The sequence below is a fragment of the Anastrepha ludens genome, chromosome 5, assembly GCF_028408465.1.
Source record: "Anastrepha ludens isolate Willacy chromosome 5, idAnaLude1.1, whole genome shotgun sequence".
Classification (NCBI taxonomy): Eukaryota; Metazoa; Arthropoda; class Insecta; order Diptera; family Tephritidae; genus Anastrepha; species Anastrepha ludens.
Window position 1 is genome coordinate 3,059,493 of NC_071501.1, and position 16,807 is coordinate 3,076,299.

Here is a 16,807-nt window from a genome sequence, read left to right on the forward strand (position 1 = left end):
CTAGGAAGACATTCTCGATAATCCTGAATATACAGCTATCATTTTCTATTCAATTCTAAAAAACTGATGCATTAAGCCTCTGATACTTACACTGAAATAGTCCAATCAGAATTCTGATTTATTTTAGTATCTCTTTGAAAAAAAAAACATGTCAAATTATTCTTACATTTTTCACGGCTGCAATGGCCCAACCCCATAAATCAACGTTCCGGTATTATAAATCGATTTACGCATTTGTATATATTTAAGTGTTTCATACAGCTTCGTTCTCGCGTAAGCATTGGCTGAATTTTTTGTTTTATTATTTATGTGTAATTTATTTTAAATCCCGTCTCAGACCGGATCTGCGCTGAGCACTTTTCTTTGAATTGCAGCGACTCAATGTCTATTAAGTAATTATTAGCGCACAAATTAAAACGGATCTAGTGTAAGGCAAGATCTTACATGGCACTGCTGCTCAACTTTCAATTGCACGAAGGCTCTGCATGGAGAGAAATATGTAAGTAATGTTGTAACTTTATTTAGTTGGTTTCAATTGCTCGAGAAATTCTCAAAACTTGCAGTAGATACCATTGAAGTGAATTATAGTAAGTACTGCAACGGGAAAATATTAGTAGCGAAAGCCATAACCCACAAAAGAATTCATATTAGGTTGGCAAAATAACAACAACCACAAAATAAATTTGAATTTTTAGTGTCAAATAAATTAATTTTTTGCGTAAATAATTAAAAAATTTAACATCCCTGTTTTCTATTTTTATGAAGAGCATTTTTCAAACTCCGTGGCCATGTCAGAGTTCTACATTTCTTATGTATATATTGTGATCCTTATTAGAATAAAAAAAGAAAAACACAAACAAGCAATAAATTTGAACCAAATTATCATCACTATTGGGCTAATCAAATAATTTTGACAATTTAAGAAGGAATCTTTATATATAAAAATGAATGTTTGTCTGTATGACATCGACGAACTTTAAAACTACTGGACCGATTATTATAAAAATTGGTATATATATGAATTTTTCCCAGGAGAAGGTTTATAGAATATGTTCATTGATGCCACTCGCCACCAGGTGGCGCTGCAGAGTAGCAATGACCATGTATTTTTACACAGAGGAAACGAATATGACGTGTTCATAGATGTAATATAGATTTTGATTGAAGACATATGTTTGACAATCGCTAACAAAGCACTGGTGCATTTGAGAATGCCTGCTTCAAACCGACCTGAAAACAACCTTTTCGATCATTATTTGCAACGAGAAACACACTATGATTCTGACGAACTGGGGACATTCGTTAGAACAAATCTTCCGCAGTTGATTCCAGAACAACGCATTGCGTTTGACATAATTATGCGTGCAATCACAGAACAAAGCGGTGGACTGTTTTTCATAGATGCCCCCGGTTGTACAGGGTAGTTTTAACAACCATACGATCACAAAATAATATTGCTATGGCTAGTGCATCATCTGGAATTGCGGCAACTGTTTTGGATGGTGGCCGAACAACGCATTCAGCATTGAAACTGCTGTTGAATTTGCAAAACACTGAGACACAAAATACAACGTCAGCAACAACTCTGGTATAGGAAAAGTACTCCAAACGTGTCTAACATGTGTGTGGATTATATATGGAGAGAAGCATGTTCTCACAGAGACAGCTCTGATTTATTCATTTACGTACCAGATGGAAAAACAAGAAATATTGTGTATCCCACAGCGCTTCAATAAACATCGAAATGCAACTAAACTTTGTAATGTCACAATTTTTTCGAAATAAACAAAACCAATTAAATGGATTAGAATGAATTGAATATTTATTTGTGTACTGAGTTTTCTTTAAAGTTATTTTTCTTAAATTTATTTTAGTTGTTGGCGTAACAGCGCGCACCGGGTACAGCTAGTAATACATAAATATGTATTATCGCTAATTTCCAAGTAAATCCTGTACTAATAATTAAAATTGTGAACACGTGACTGCCTCTTTGGTGGCGAGAGATACATCGTCTTACCCTCTTTACTCAGACCCATCCTCTATCGATTTCATTATTTATGTAATCTCCTAATGCCAGGACTAGCAAAGCAATTATTGAACCCGATGATAAGATAGTAGCAGAGAGTCTGAGAACTGATTAAAGTTCTGTGTAGCTGTGCAATAAAGATTTCTCTGTGATTTCTCAGTCAACATTGGAGTTTATTACTTTGTGTACAGACTCTGCTTTAGTCATTATTCATTTCGATCAACAGCAAAGTTAACTGTAAGAAAAAATTGTCTCATCGCATTTTGTGGAACTACTTGTGAAATGACCTATTTGTAAAGGGCTTGGTAAAAGGCTTTTGTGTTTTTTCAGAAATTATTTATTTATTCATTAATATCTATTTTGTCTCCTTCAATGTAATCCCCATGAGATATCATGCACTTCTGCCAACTTTTTTCCAATCTTCGAAGTACTTCAAAAAATCAATTTTTTTATTTTGATCAGCTCCTCCTTCGATGCGGTCTTTATATCGTCAATCGTAGCGTAGCGTCGTCCTTTCATGGGCCTCTTCTTTTTGGTTCAAAGTAGCTTCTCCGTATGACACAGTCAACATTTGGAATGCATCCGCGCACTTAATTTCGATTTTCACACAAAATTTGAAACAGGTTCTTTGATCCATCTTTTTGAATAGATAAAAATCGAAGACGAGCTGAAACACGGGCAAGCAAAGCAGCTGTCAACAATTAACTGAACATTCAAAATGGGCGAACTCGTCGGCATGAGTGCGAGACATGAGTACCAACATATCGCCACAAAAAAATCGAAATTCGAATAAAGGTAACCTGCGAAAATTCAAAATTCGCGATACTTTCTGAACACACCTCGTACTTCTATATTCATTAGAAATTTCTTGAACAATGAAAAGCAGAACTGAAATAAATTTCGGTTGATATCAATAATGTTGTGTATTCTTAGCCTCCATAGCTAATACCTATAACTTAGTTTTGAAAAGAGGTGGCATCCTTATTTAAATTGGCTGAATTAAAGTGTTATTCGACATCACACGTTTGATGCCCGTATTACAATTTTTTAACTAATTACGGAACTTATTCAGCTCACTTTTATTTGTTTTATTTATTTTTCGTTCTTTATATATGCAGGTGGTAACCCTGTTCAGAAAATGTTTTTAGGAAATCTTTCGCGAACCACTTTAATTTAATATCAATATTGAAATATCATATTTACGTTGCTGGAAAGTATAAGTACCTTGTAGGCCCACATGAATTGAATTTCCGAACATAAGCTCCTGTTCGAATGCAGTCTGGCGCTAAATTTTCAAATGAATTGAATGACTCCTTTCTGAGTTTTTCGGCGAGAAATATGCGCTTGAGTTTTTATAATTTATTCATTTTCTACCCCAAGGGAATAGTTTTTTACTACTTGATGAGCTCTTTCTACGAATAAAATTTCAAAATAGTGGAAACAATAAATCTCCTCCCAAAAACACAAAAAAATCAATGCAGTGTATGCCATTTTTTAAACTATAAATATAACTAAAAACTGTATTTGATGCTTAAATTTTATTTCACAAATGTGCTGAGTTCATATTTTTATTTATAAGATTTAGATACATAAGTGTTAATTTGATTGAATTAGTTATTCAATTTTGTGCAGAGAGATATTTTATGTAGGTACATAATTCGTACCACAAATTTAAGTTTTTAAATTATGCTGATTCAATTGATAAAGACTGTGAAATTCTGAAATTAATTTATGGATGCATATATCAGCCAAATTAAATGCTGCTGGAGCTTATGCAGATACATATGTACATACATTTAATTTATATTATCAGATTCATTCATTAACAATTCAATTCACAGAAGATGCATTAAATTACTATATTTAAAAAGGCTGCTTATGTTAAGCTGGTGACGAGGTTGCCTATACAAATTGGTAGCTGAATGAAAGATGCTTGAGAAAATAAACAAAAGGTAGCGGATGCTTATAAGAAACCGTTAAAAGTAAGATGAGAAAACCAGGTTGCAGGGGGTATTGAAAAAACCCCTTTATAAAAAAAGGAAAGAGAAGGCTTATTATATCGTTTACAAATATCATCACTTCACAAATTTCGGATGCGCAAAAATAAGGTGTGACCACCTGACTTATAAAATTAACAAAATAGTGTTGCTGCTGCATGTTGCTGTAAGCGTTTCTGTGAGCGCAGGCCACTTAATTTTTCCCTACATGGCATAGTTACAGTTATACCAAATGTTTATACATATAAAAAAAAGGTAAAAAATAACAAGTCTAAGCGCCGCAAATAACTCAGTCACACCCCTTTTAGTAGCCTATTACGCTCCGTTTGTTTACGTTCGTTTAAATGCTCCTCGAATATTTTCGAAACCCATAAATGTATGTAAATATTTATATTTGGAACGGCGCGGTGTCTACGGTTGGCTAACTTTAGATAGGTTTTTGTTTTTATTACAATTTTTGCCGGCAATTTTTATTCTTGTTTACAATTTTCGCTATTAATTGCAGCAGCGCAGCATTTTGCGCGCCAACTAACTACATTCAAACTAGTTTTTTCGATTGCTCGCTGGGGACACAAACATTTTGCAACTATTTTCATAATGGTTTTTATTTTTCGCACGCTAGTCTGGTGTAAAAATTTCACTTACGAAAGACATTATGCGATGTTGGATATTTCTCTTGGGGAAAAGTCATTGCATGCAAAGGCAATGATTGCTATGTAGCTGTGTATGTGTATGTGTATGTGTATGTATGTAATTATATATAATAGTTGGCAAAATCTGAAGCAATGTAATGATACACCTGAGGGACATCAAATTAATAAGAAATACTGGTGGTCTTAAATTTTATATTATAATTTATTGCGCAGAAAGGACTGAAATAAATTGAAGCTCAGAAAGAACATTTATTTTTTCATAATTTGTAGCTACATTTTTTTTACAAAGAATTTCGTTCGAAGTAAAGCCACCTATCTTAAGAAAAGAAACTTCAACACTACTTGCAAATAAGCATCAATTAAACCTACGGCGCGCTGCATATAATTGCTGTGCAACTCTACTACAGGCATCAGAAGAAAGTGCACACTACACCTAACCAACCAAACAACACTACATACTGACAAAAAATGTTGTGCACGTGCTGTGGAGAAAATACGCAATACCTCAACGAAAAAATTGTAAAAAATCAACGCAAACTTCATATCTGAAATCTTGCTTGATTAACAAAAAGTTGGAGTCAAAACTTCCCCTTTGTTATAAAGGAACTCCTAAAAGTGATGCTTAGATGTCCGTAGTGAATAGCTTCTAGTAAATTTTTTATGGCATCTTTGATATGTGTGAAGTAGATAGATGCACAATTTTACGTGATAGAGCACCGCGTTAAAATTATTGAAACTTATTGTGAAAATGGTCGATCTTTATGAAAAAGGAAACGTAAAAATCGACATTTTTTTGGTGGAAATAGCCATACGAATGAAAAAAAATTTCAGGAAGCTGGTTGTGTCGAGGATAGAAAAGGCTTCTATTGTTAATGTGGCAGCTGTAGCTCAAAGGGTTTCTCAACAACATTCAGCATCGATATCTTGACGTTAGGCATTCAAGAATTGACTGTGTGGGGGACTTTACCTGCAGGCGTGCTCGGTGTGAAGAGTTAAATGATGCAATTTTTCGCACATAATCGTTATTTTGAATAAAAATATTTAACCAGAAAGGACATTAATTTTTTACAAAAGTGCTTAGTAAACTATTCGCTTTTCTGGTATCGTTTATTTTCCTCTTGTCGTCGTGATGTTATATCCTATTTCCCCTTGTAGCAATTTCTAGTGAAAAATTGCCCTAAAAAAGCACATATGTACATATGTTACGGCAGAATTGTTGGAATCCATGATAATTAAATGAGAATCTGAAACACTGTTTTGCTTTCACCTAGGACGATTTTCGTCGAAACAACCAAAATCTTAGAAATCAGAGACTTGCCGGGATCTGTTCTATTAAAAGTATGCAATTTAGCAAACATTGCGCTTGGGAGAGTATTGGTAACTGATTTCAGCGGTAAATAGATTTGCTGTTGATATCGCAGTGTCATGAAAAATAAGACTGGCCTATGGCCTCGAATTTCTAAAAATACTTCAAAATGACTCTGCAGTTATTTTTAGTGCAATTTGTTTATTTTAATGTATTTAAACGTATCATTTATTTTTTTTAGCTCTGCCCAGTTATCCTTTCACAAATTTTAATTAAAACTAGAGAATGATTTGCCCCAATTAAAAAATTCCATAAAAATTTACAGCTTCAGTAGCAATTAAATTGCCACCTCATTTGCTATATTATTTGGCAATAAAAATCGAACCACATTCTCCATGGCTACCGATATTCTGCATTCATATCCATGCTGATCAATATGGTATTAAATATTTCGTCATACGAGGCAAAATGGCGCATTTCAATTTTTTTACACACACCCTTACACATGTACACACATATAACGCAGCTGAAGAGAGAAATGAAATTCTTAAAAAATTGCCAGAAAAATTAACCATAAAACGCGCCTACAAAATAAACAGAAAATAAATAACCCAAAAATTGTCAAAATTGCAACCAAGTGTCGGGCGGACAACAATTCAATCAAATCGAAGAAATGTGCGCTGTAGTGTGTTGGATTGTATCTACATAAATATATTTAAAAAATCAAGACAATGTGGCAACAAGAATTATGGCCATTTTCGTAATGGTCCAATTGGTCCAGTGTGGCGCTTGCTTAGAGCGACCAACATGGCTTCGCGTAGTGACTGAAGGAGCAGCACACAATCGAGCGAGTGAATGAATGAGCGCCTTCATGCGTGTGCCAGTTTCGCAATTTTTAATTTTAGCACAAAATCGTTTAGAGTTATTCGAGAAGCAGTAGCAGAAATAGATAAAACCAAATGGTAAATGCGACTGCTGGAGGAGGCATCAGAAATTGGACTAATTGTTGTGCGTATGTGAGTGTGGATCTGTAGCTGTTGAAAATATCAGCAATAAACTTAAGGCAGCGACCAACCAGTAGCTCCTGTTCGCCGCTTCGTTGGTCTGCTTATTGGTGATCTAAGCGAAATGTGATGCCAAAAATGTTAAACACTTAATGTCTACAAGCCGTTATAGAACTGAAGCATGTGAGCAGTGCCGTACTGATAAACCGACTGCCGAAGTGGCAAACAGTCTGCTAGGCTACCGAACGTGTATATATGCAGTTTCATTTCGGCCGACAGTGAACTGGCATGTGGACAGCCATTTGACAAGTCGACAGACACTTAAAAGCACACTTCAATTCTGATCAGAAAGAAGCAAACCACCGCCTCCTTGCAATTGAGCAATTGTGTGTATAGTATGTATCTGGCAGCCGAGTTGCTTCCATTATTGCAGCCAGTAGTCAGTTGCTCCAAATCGCATTTTACTCTGTTAGCTACCATCGTCATCATCATGGTGCCGCATGCGCTGGCCACTTGCTGCCTTGGGTTGGTTGATCGAGCAGCTGTGGTGGCAGCAGCAATGCAGTCACAGCTGTTGCTAGTAAATACGCGTCTTAGTCTCTAACAAGAAAATAGTATCCAACTAGAAGTAATGTGTTTGATGCGAGTGAGCGACATGTGGACTTATTCCGGAGGCCGGAGGCCGGAGGCCGCTGTGAGTGAATGGTGCTGCGTTGTTTGAATGATGACAGTTGGCGGTGGCTATAATTTTACGGTCATTATGGCACTTAGCAGATTGCAATTGGTGGTGGTGCGTTATGTGAGCGGTGATTGGGGCTATTTGATTAAGGCTTGTTACAAAAATAAATAAAAAAATAAAAACAACTCTTATATAACTCTTAAATTGGATCGAAATGCAGGTGTGAGACAATTTTAATAATTTGAGCGAATGCCCTCTCACGATTGCAGGTGTATTCATTTGCTAGCAAAAGTTATAGTTATGGAAAATTACGCATTTGGTCATTAACTGGCACTAAAAACACAGCATCGAATGGCATGAGTGCATACCAAGATCAAATCATATTCGAAAGTCTGCCCAAAAAAATGTATTTCCTTTCAGCTTTACCACTTTACACATAGATCGACAATCGAGTTAGACTAGTACATGTATTTAATTATTAGATTAGATTTTGTTGCTATCCTTTCATGGAGAGAACGATTAGAAGGTCGATATCGTTTCTTCTTTGGATGCTTGGCAGACTTGGAATCGTAGCCATCCACAGCTAACGACATCATAATTTGCCTCTAGGTATAAGTGGGCCCTCTCTGCAACCTTATGGAGAGTGGCAACCACTGAAACATAACCGAGCCTACATACGTGGAAGGAGTTGTTGGAGAAACTTTTCAGATTAAAGAAATTGAAAGCAGAAATTCACAAATTTATTGTTATTATTGAATGCAAATTTCAAAACCTGAAAAGAATGATTAAATAAACATTTTACTGATAAAACTTATAGTGATTGTAGCCCTTGGTTTAAACTTGTTTGTAAATCAATTGTGATTATCGAGATCAGCTAAAGGTAGGACCAAGTTAGACAAGTTGGCTGGAGAAGAGAAATGAAGAGATGGTTAGTGTTATGAGGTTGTTTCTCACAAAGAACTCCATGGTGACGCTTACCAATAGGTAGAAGTTGATTTGTCCGTAGCTACATTTTGATGGGTACAAATTGCAAGCTGACTCTAGACGTAAAACAAATTCTAGTAATATTTTTCCTTAATTAAAAATATGTAAAATTAAATATAAATACTCTAAAAGCATTAAAAAAAATATTTATAAAAAATGTGTAATGCGAGTATATTGAGTTTAGGATGCAGACAACTTGAAAAAAAATCTCGTATAAGGTTTTCAATATGGTACGGATCTAGAGGGGCTACCGCAAAATTATTCAAAGTCGGATTTTTTTGGATTTGAGATTTTGAAGACTTTTCGGTGCTTATTTTGATTTTGTAATATGATTATTTATAATTATGTTTCAAGTAAATAAATAAAGAACTAAATAAATAAACTTAAATAAATTCCATCTACAGGGTTTGATTGAAAAGTAATGAGCCTTCCCGCGCGGAGCGTCTGCCAAGTGATCAACCGAATCGGCTGGTGGGGGAAAATGATCGTTGGACCTTCCCCTTTCACTAGAAACCAGTCCCAGTTCGCGGGCAACAGCGGTGCAGTCAACATCGCTCCGCGCGTGAAAGCTGCTTTAAAAGTGTGTTAGGATTTTACAGTGGCGAAAATATAGCGATAGTTGGAGCGACGTTACTCGATCAAATTTTGCATAAAGCTAAACAAAACGAGTACCGAAACCATTGGGCTACTCAAGGAGTCCTACGGGGACCAATCTCTGTCCAGTGCCCAGTCGTTCAAGGAAAGCCGCGAGGACGTCGAAGACGAACAGCGATCTGGAAGGCCTTCGACGACGCAAACGGACGAAGATGTGAACCGGGTTCGTGAATTTTTGAACATTGACCGTCGTGCTAGTCTACGTGAGATCAGTGAAGAGTTAAATTTAATTGATTACAATGTAATCGGAAAACTTGAAATGTGCAAAGTGTGTGCCAAATTGGTTCCAAAGGTTTTGATTGATGAACAAAAGCAATTGCGTGTGGAAAAGAATCATGAAGTATTGGAAAGTGACGAACAGGATAATACTTTAGACAATTTTATCACAGGATAAGAAAGCTGGTGCATTGAGTACGATCCTGAGGGCAAGAGAGAGAGTGCGGAGTGGCATTTTCGCCACTGCAAAATCCTAACACACTTTTAAAACAGCTTTCACGCGCCGAGCGATGTTGACTCCACCGCTGTTGCCAGCGAACTGGGACCGGTTTCTAGTGGAAGGGGAAGGTCCAACGATCATTTTCCCCCACAAGCCGATTCGGTTGATCGCTTGGCAGACGCTCCGCGCGGGAAGGCTCATTACTTTGCAATCAAGCCCTGTAAATCTTTTGAAAATGCATGTTTTCAGCATTCTGAGCAGTCTTTAATACTAACAGTACCGCGCCAGGTCAAATGACCGGTTACCTAAATAATCTATACTAATATTATATTATAAAGAGGAAAACTTTGTTTGTTTGTTTGTTTGTTTGTTTGGTTGTAATGAATAGGCTCAAAAACTACAGGACCGATTTTAAAAATTCTTTCACCATTCGAAAGCTACATCATCCACGAGTAACATGGATTATATTTTATTTTGGACATTGGGCTCGAGATATAGGTCAAAACGTGGACCCGGGTAACCTTTGGATGTGTTTGTACAATATGGGTATCAAATGGAAGCTGTTGGTGAATGCTTTAGTCCAGAGTATTTTTCATGCCGCTCCGTGACTAGGGTCTCGAGATAGAGACCAAAACGTGGACTCTAGAATGTGTTTGTACAATATGGATACCAAATTGAAGCTGTTGGTGAATGCTTTAGTACAGAGTATTTTTCATACCGCTCCGTGACTGGGGTCTCGAGATATAGGTCAAAACGTGGACCCGGGTAACCTTTGGTTGTGTATGTACAATATGGGTATCAAATGAAAGCTGTTGATAAGTGCTTTAATACGGAGTAATTTTCATACCTATTGATGACTAGGGTCTGGAAATATATGCCAAAACGTGGACCCGCCGTGTCTTTGCACCGAATTATACCAAACTTACACACATTGTTAAGGAGGTATTGAGGATGGTTTCCGTATAGTTTAGATACCTATTGGTAGATAGTGTCTCGAGATATAGGTCAAAACGTGGACCCGGGTAACCTTCGGATGTGTATGTACAATATGGGTATCAAATGGAAGCTGTTAGTGAATGCTTTAGTTCAGAGTATTTCCATCCGCTCCGTGAGTAGGGTCTCGAGATAGAGACCAAATGAGACCTAGAATGTGTTTGTAAAATATGGATATCAAATGAAAGCTGTTAATATGTGCTTTAATACGGGGTAACTTTCATACCTATTGATGACTAGGGTCTCGAAATATATGCCAAAACGTGGACCCGCCGTGTCTTTGAACCGAATTAAACCAAACTTACACACATTGGTAAGTAGGTATTGAAGATGATTTCCGTATAGTTTGAATACTTATTGGTAGATAGAGTCTCGAGATATAGGTCAAAACGTGGACCCGGGTAACCTTCGGACGTGTATGTACAATATGGGTATCAAATGAAAGCTGTTGATAAGTGCTTTAATACGGAGTAATTTTCATACCTATTGATGACTAGGGTCTGGAAATATATGCCAAAACGTGGACCCGCCGTGTCTTTGAACCGAATTAAACCAAACTTACACACATTGTTAAGGAGGTATTGAGGATGGTTTCCGTATAGTTTAGATACCTATTGGTAGATAAGGTCTCGAGGTATAGGTCAAAACGTGGACCCGGGTAACCTTCGGATGTGTATGTACAATATGGGTATCAAATGAAAGCTGTTGATAAGTGCTTTAATACGGAGTAATTTTCTTACCTATTGATGACTAGGGTCTGGAAATATATGCCAAAACGTGGACCCGCCGTGTCTTTGCACCGAATTAAACCAAACTTACACACATTGTTAAGGAGGTATTGAGGATGGTTTCCGTATAGTTTAGATACCTATTGGTAGATAGGGTCTCGAGATATAGGTCAAAACGTGGACCCGGGTAACCTTCGGATGTGTATGTACAATATGGGTATCAAATGGAAGCTGTTAGTGAATGCTTTAGTTCAGAGTATTTCCATCCGCTCCGTGACTAGGGTCTCGAGATAGAGACCAAAACGAGGAGCCTAGAATGTGTTTGTACAATATGGATATCAGATGTAAGCTGTTGGTGAATGCTTTAGTTCAGAGTATTTTTCATGCCGCTCCGTGACTAGGGTCTCGAGATAGAGACCAAAACGTGGAGCCTAGAATGTGTTTGTACAATATGGATATCAAATGGAAGCTGTTGGTGAATGCTTTAGTACAGAGTATTTTTCATGCCGCTCCGTGACTGGGGTCTCGAGATATAGGTCAAAACGTGGACCCGGGTAACCTTTGGTTGTGTATGTACAATATGGGTATCAAATGAAAGCTGTTGATAAGTGCTTTAATACGGGGTAATTTTCATACCTATTGATGACTAGGGTCTCGAAATATATGCCAAAACGTGGACCCGCCGTGTCTTTGCACCGAATTAAACCAAACTTACGCACATTGTTAAGTAAGTATTGAAAATGGGTTTCGTAAAGTTTGGTTGTAATTCGGAGCACTGGCAACGGGTACAGCGTTCTTTTGAACCAGCCATAATGTCGCTTACTTTTTTAACGCTTGGGGCGGAACTGAACTGTCAAATTGACAGTGTGAGTTACAATGTGTCAATATTTCTTTCTGATTTGGATGCCATAAGGAAAAAACGTAAGTGCAACATGTAAAAATTGTTTGTGAATTTTTTTGGAGTGGATTTTGGAACAGTGAATAATTTCTTACGAAATTTGAGAATTTAATGTGAAATCCGAATGAAATTATGTGTTCGTGGAAAAAAATTTTTTTTCGTTTTTTTTTTTTTTAAATATAAATGGATAATGGTTAAAAAAGCTCCAATGCTTAATAAAACATATAAATTGAAACGAAAAATTCATGGATGATCAGGAAAAAAGACGATTGTTTATTCATATGCGTTGATTTGAAATTTAAAAACAATCTTCTTTTTTCCTTATTTTCAATTTATATTTTATATTTACTCAAAAACAAATAGAAAAACAAAAAATAAAGAATAAAAAAATAAAAAAGAAAAGAAATAAATAATATGAAAACCATATATTTTCTGTTCTAAACCATATCTATTCTATTTTAGTGTGCCCACCCATATAATACAAAAAAAAAAATGAAAATGTATGATTTATTATTTTATTGTTATTTGAAAATACATATTAATTATGTATTAGTAAAAATTAAAAATTTGTTTTGAAAAAACAATTATTTCATAACCGTGCAAATGACCGGTTGCGGTAAGAATAGGTCCACGTGATACACCGGTACGGTTAGTGTTAAGGGGACAGATACCTGTAAACGGCTCTATTTTCCTTGACTTTCATTAAAATTATTTAAAATGAAGAAGTCAATATATTTTTTCAAAAAAAGGCTTAGAATTTATTTATACATCAAAATAATATAAATTTGTTTTTTTTTTATTTTAATCATTTAAAATGGCGGATGTACACTCAATTCTTCTAGGAACATCAATCGGCGGTCGTCGTCAGTGACCTGAATACAAAAAACCAAAAATTTCTTTGTTTATTAATGTCATAATTTCTATATGAATTAACAATAAATGGAAAAAAAATCGCGGAAAAAAATGAATTTTCTTACTATTTTTGATCGAAAAAATTATTTGTTCGAAAAATTTTCGAAAATTTGAAACACATAGAAAGTAATATCATAAAAAAGATGTGTGCGAAATTTCAGGTAGATCAGTCAATAACTTTTCGAGTTATCGTGTACGCCCATTCGAAAAATATGGTTTTGAGAAAAACACGTCTAAAGTTTGAATACGTACCTATACCTCCTCCAGCGCTCGAACGCTTTTTTGGACATATTCTTAAAGGATTCTATTAACATTTTGTGAAAAAAATTTTTTTTTTTCAAAATTTTACAGGCATCCCCTTAAGAAACAAAAAAACCGAAACGATATTTGAAAATTCTCAGCGACCTATCCCCTTAAATGAATTGGAATTTGCCTCGACTCGAACAAGGCTTATTCTGCTCATCATGCCACAATCTGCGATTCTTGCTCACGCAATAGGGCAAAGTTGGCAAATAAGATGAATAACTCAAGAGATTCTATGGCATAGATACTTGTTCGATTCTGATACGCCAATTATTATATGTTACAGGGTTATCAGAAAAGTCAAGTGAGGTTTTTAAAGACATTATTATTTGTTTATTTTTGATTAATTTGGCTATATGAGTTTTGGTCATCACCTTAACTGTTTTCGAGATATTCGATTTTAAAGACCGTTAAATAGAGTTTTCTTTTGGTTGTACACTTACTTCTTGAAATGTTAGTTCCATGGTTTGAGTTCTAAGCAGTTATTGCCAAAATAGGTGCGAATCAATACGCCAGAGCGAAAAATGCTTCGCTGAATGGCGGTCAAGTGCTATCACCAACTCATTTGCTTGCTTCCTGATTTAATTTGCATTTACATTTTAGACGTTTATTTTACTTCCATTTACTATCAGACTACTGTTTTTCATTAGAATTGGACTATGTGCCACAGATTTGAGAAAAAAACGCCAAATTAAAAGTCATGGGAAAATCATAAAATTATAAACAAATTTGAAGCTCGATACTAAAGACAACATATTCCATATTCTGGTTCTTTCCTGTGCTTCGTACTTTTTGAGAATTGTCAATTTAAAATTTGTTAAGCTATACCTGAATTTTCCCACAGCGAATCAAGTCGTGCCAATAGCCAGCCGTTTGAAACAGCGGCGACCTTGAACGTTGAATTTAGCTAAACTTTTGTGCTACTCATTCACGATGATGGATTTACTGAGCTCACGCGCTAGCAGAAAATAAATTATGAGCCATTTTTCCGGCAGTAACAAAGGCTATTTTTTTCCATTGCCCATTCATGCAAGTCAGTGTGAAACAAATCAATGAAAAAAGTCAAAGTTGAGGCGGTGAACGCCTTACTATTGACTGAATAGACTAGTACGGCTTTTTTTAATCTCAACTCCACAACAAAATGTTAATATGTAATTGTTATGCAAAAAGGATATACAGCGCTGAAAAAAATAAATAAATTAATTAAGCTAAAATAAAACTGAAAATAAAGAAATCAATTGATTTAAGCTTTTTAAGTCGAGTCAGGCCAGGTATGTAGCGATAACCTCAGCAGCCAAACGGCAAAGCAAATGCGGTAAGTTCGAAAAAAAGTACGCCATGATTCAATAGCAGAAAAACACAGTAATAACAAGTCGAACGTGCACCTTAGCCACAGCGACTCCGCTTGAGCTGGGGTACCACCGTTTGCGTTCGCGTTTGTGTTTGTGTTTGTTTGGCGTTGGCGTTGGCGTACTCAGCCTCCTATGGCCAGCTTCGTTGGCTTGCTGTTTCGTTGCTTGGGTGGCTGTTTAACTGCCTGTGACTTTAAAGGTTGTTTGCCTTCCATATTTTTTATTTTCATTTGTCCCGTTTGTTGTTAGTATTACGTGCTAGCTTCTTGTCTTGTTGTACGACTACGTTTGCTTTAGCCAAAGCGGTTGTCACAGTAAATGTTGGGCACTGTGGCAGTGGGTTTTCATGCCATATGCCATGCCATGCACTTCGTGTCGCTTATTTGATTTATAAGAAGCGATTACAAACAACAAGCAAATGCTCAAATGCATCACAACAACGAAGTTACAGTAAAAAGATTAAAAAAATTTCAACTACATGGACAGTTTAGATTGGTCACAAAATTTTTTAAAGAAAATCGAAGTATATTTTCGTCACTTAGCTAAAGAATCGAGTAAAGGGCTGAGGAAATGTGCTGGTGCTTTTCTTGATATCTGAATATTCTTTTTTATTATTGCATCAGTTTCATATATTTCTTAATTATAAATCGATAAACGCAAGATCATACAAAAAAAATTAGATTTTTCTAATAATTTACTTCAGGTACAAAATATTACTTATAACTAAACCTAATTTGAATGAATCGACTCTTCCAGACCCACCAATTAAGCAACTGTGTAGCTCACAAATTATGGCGAAAGTCATAAGAAATGGCTGACAAGTGCGCGAAACATTTTTAAACAATTTCTAAAAAATATTAATAATAAGAGAACAAACATTGTTTTTTAATTAAAGCAAATTAAACCTAAATCACAATGGAACAAAATAAAAAAAAATTACAATTTGCATTCTACTCATCGCTAGTTTTAGGAAATTTTTCTAAAATCTTTTTCACGAAGGGAGTTTGAGTCTCCCAGTAATTTAATTATCTTCTTTTCCGAATGGTTGTTTTAAATTCAAATATATTTCTTATCTTTGAAAGTGATACGATTTGATTAACTTGATTAAGACCACAGAGGCAAACATTATGGTAAAAATACGTTTTGTTTGTAGGACTAAAATGTTTTTTGTTTTATTTAGTAATTTGTGTGACCATTATTCTTTATACTTATTTAATTGAATTTCATAAGAAGGCGCTGACCATTTCGCTATACATCTTCAAAAAGTCCTTAAGAGCAATTTTTCGCGTTTTCTTTGAATGAAGTTGGATATGAAATATCGAATTATATTAAAGCGTTGATTTTGAGTTAATGTATGTAGAATAAAATATAGACTCACTCTCAGTTATCAGTAAAAAATCGCAAACAAAATATGTTAAGAGAAAAGTAAATGTATGATTCCAGCTCTCATTCCGTTGAAGATCAATTTAGTATAACAAACGTAGTCGTAAACATTCGACTTAGAGAGCCGTTTGGTACAGTGGCGAAATTTCGCTAGAGGGACCTTCAGGCAGATCATCTTCAATGTGGTTTTTCTTTCCTCTTGGCGCATTGTCTTCAGAAGTGCTAGAAAATGCTTTGAAACAAATGCCCATAATTACTCTAATAACAAGAAAAATATGGGGTAAATATGAACACTCTTCCGTGAATCTGGCAAAAGTTAATCCTGATAGTGCATTAATAACCGAATGTGAAATTGTTGAGAACAACATCATGCCGGGATTTTCTGTGATGAGGCAGTCACAAAATTGAACACACAACGAAATTATTTTTACCTTTCGCAGATATGAACTTTGATAATAACTGGAGGGGCGTAAGTAGTGTTATTAAACTGACAGAAAAC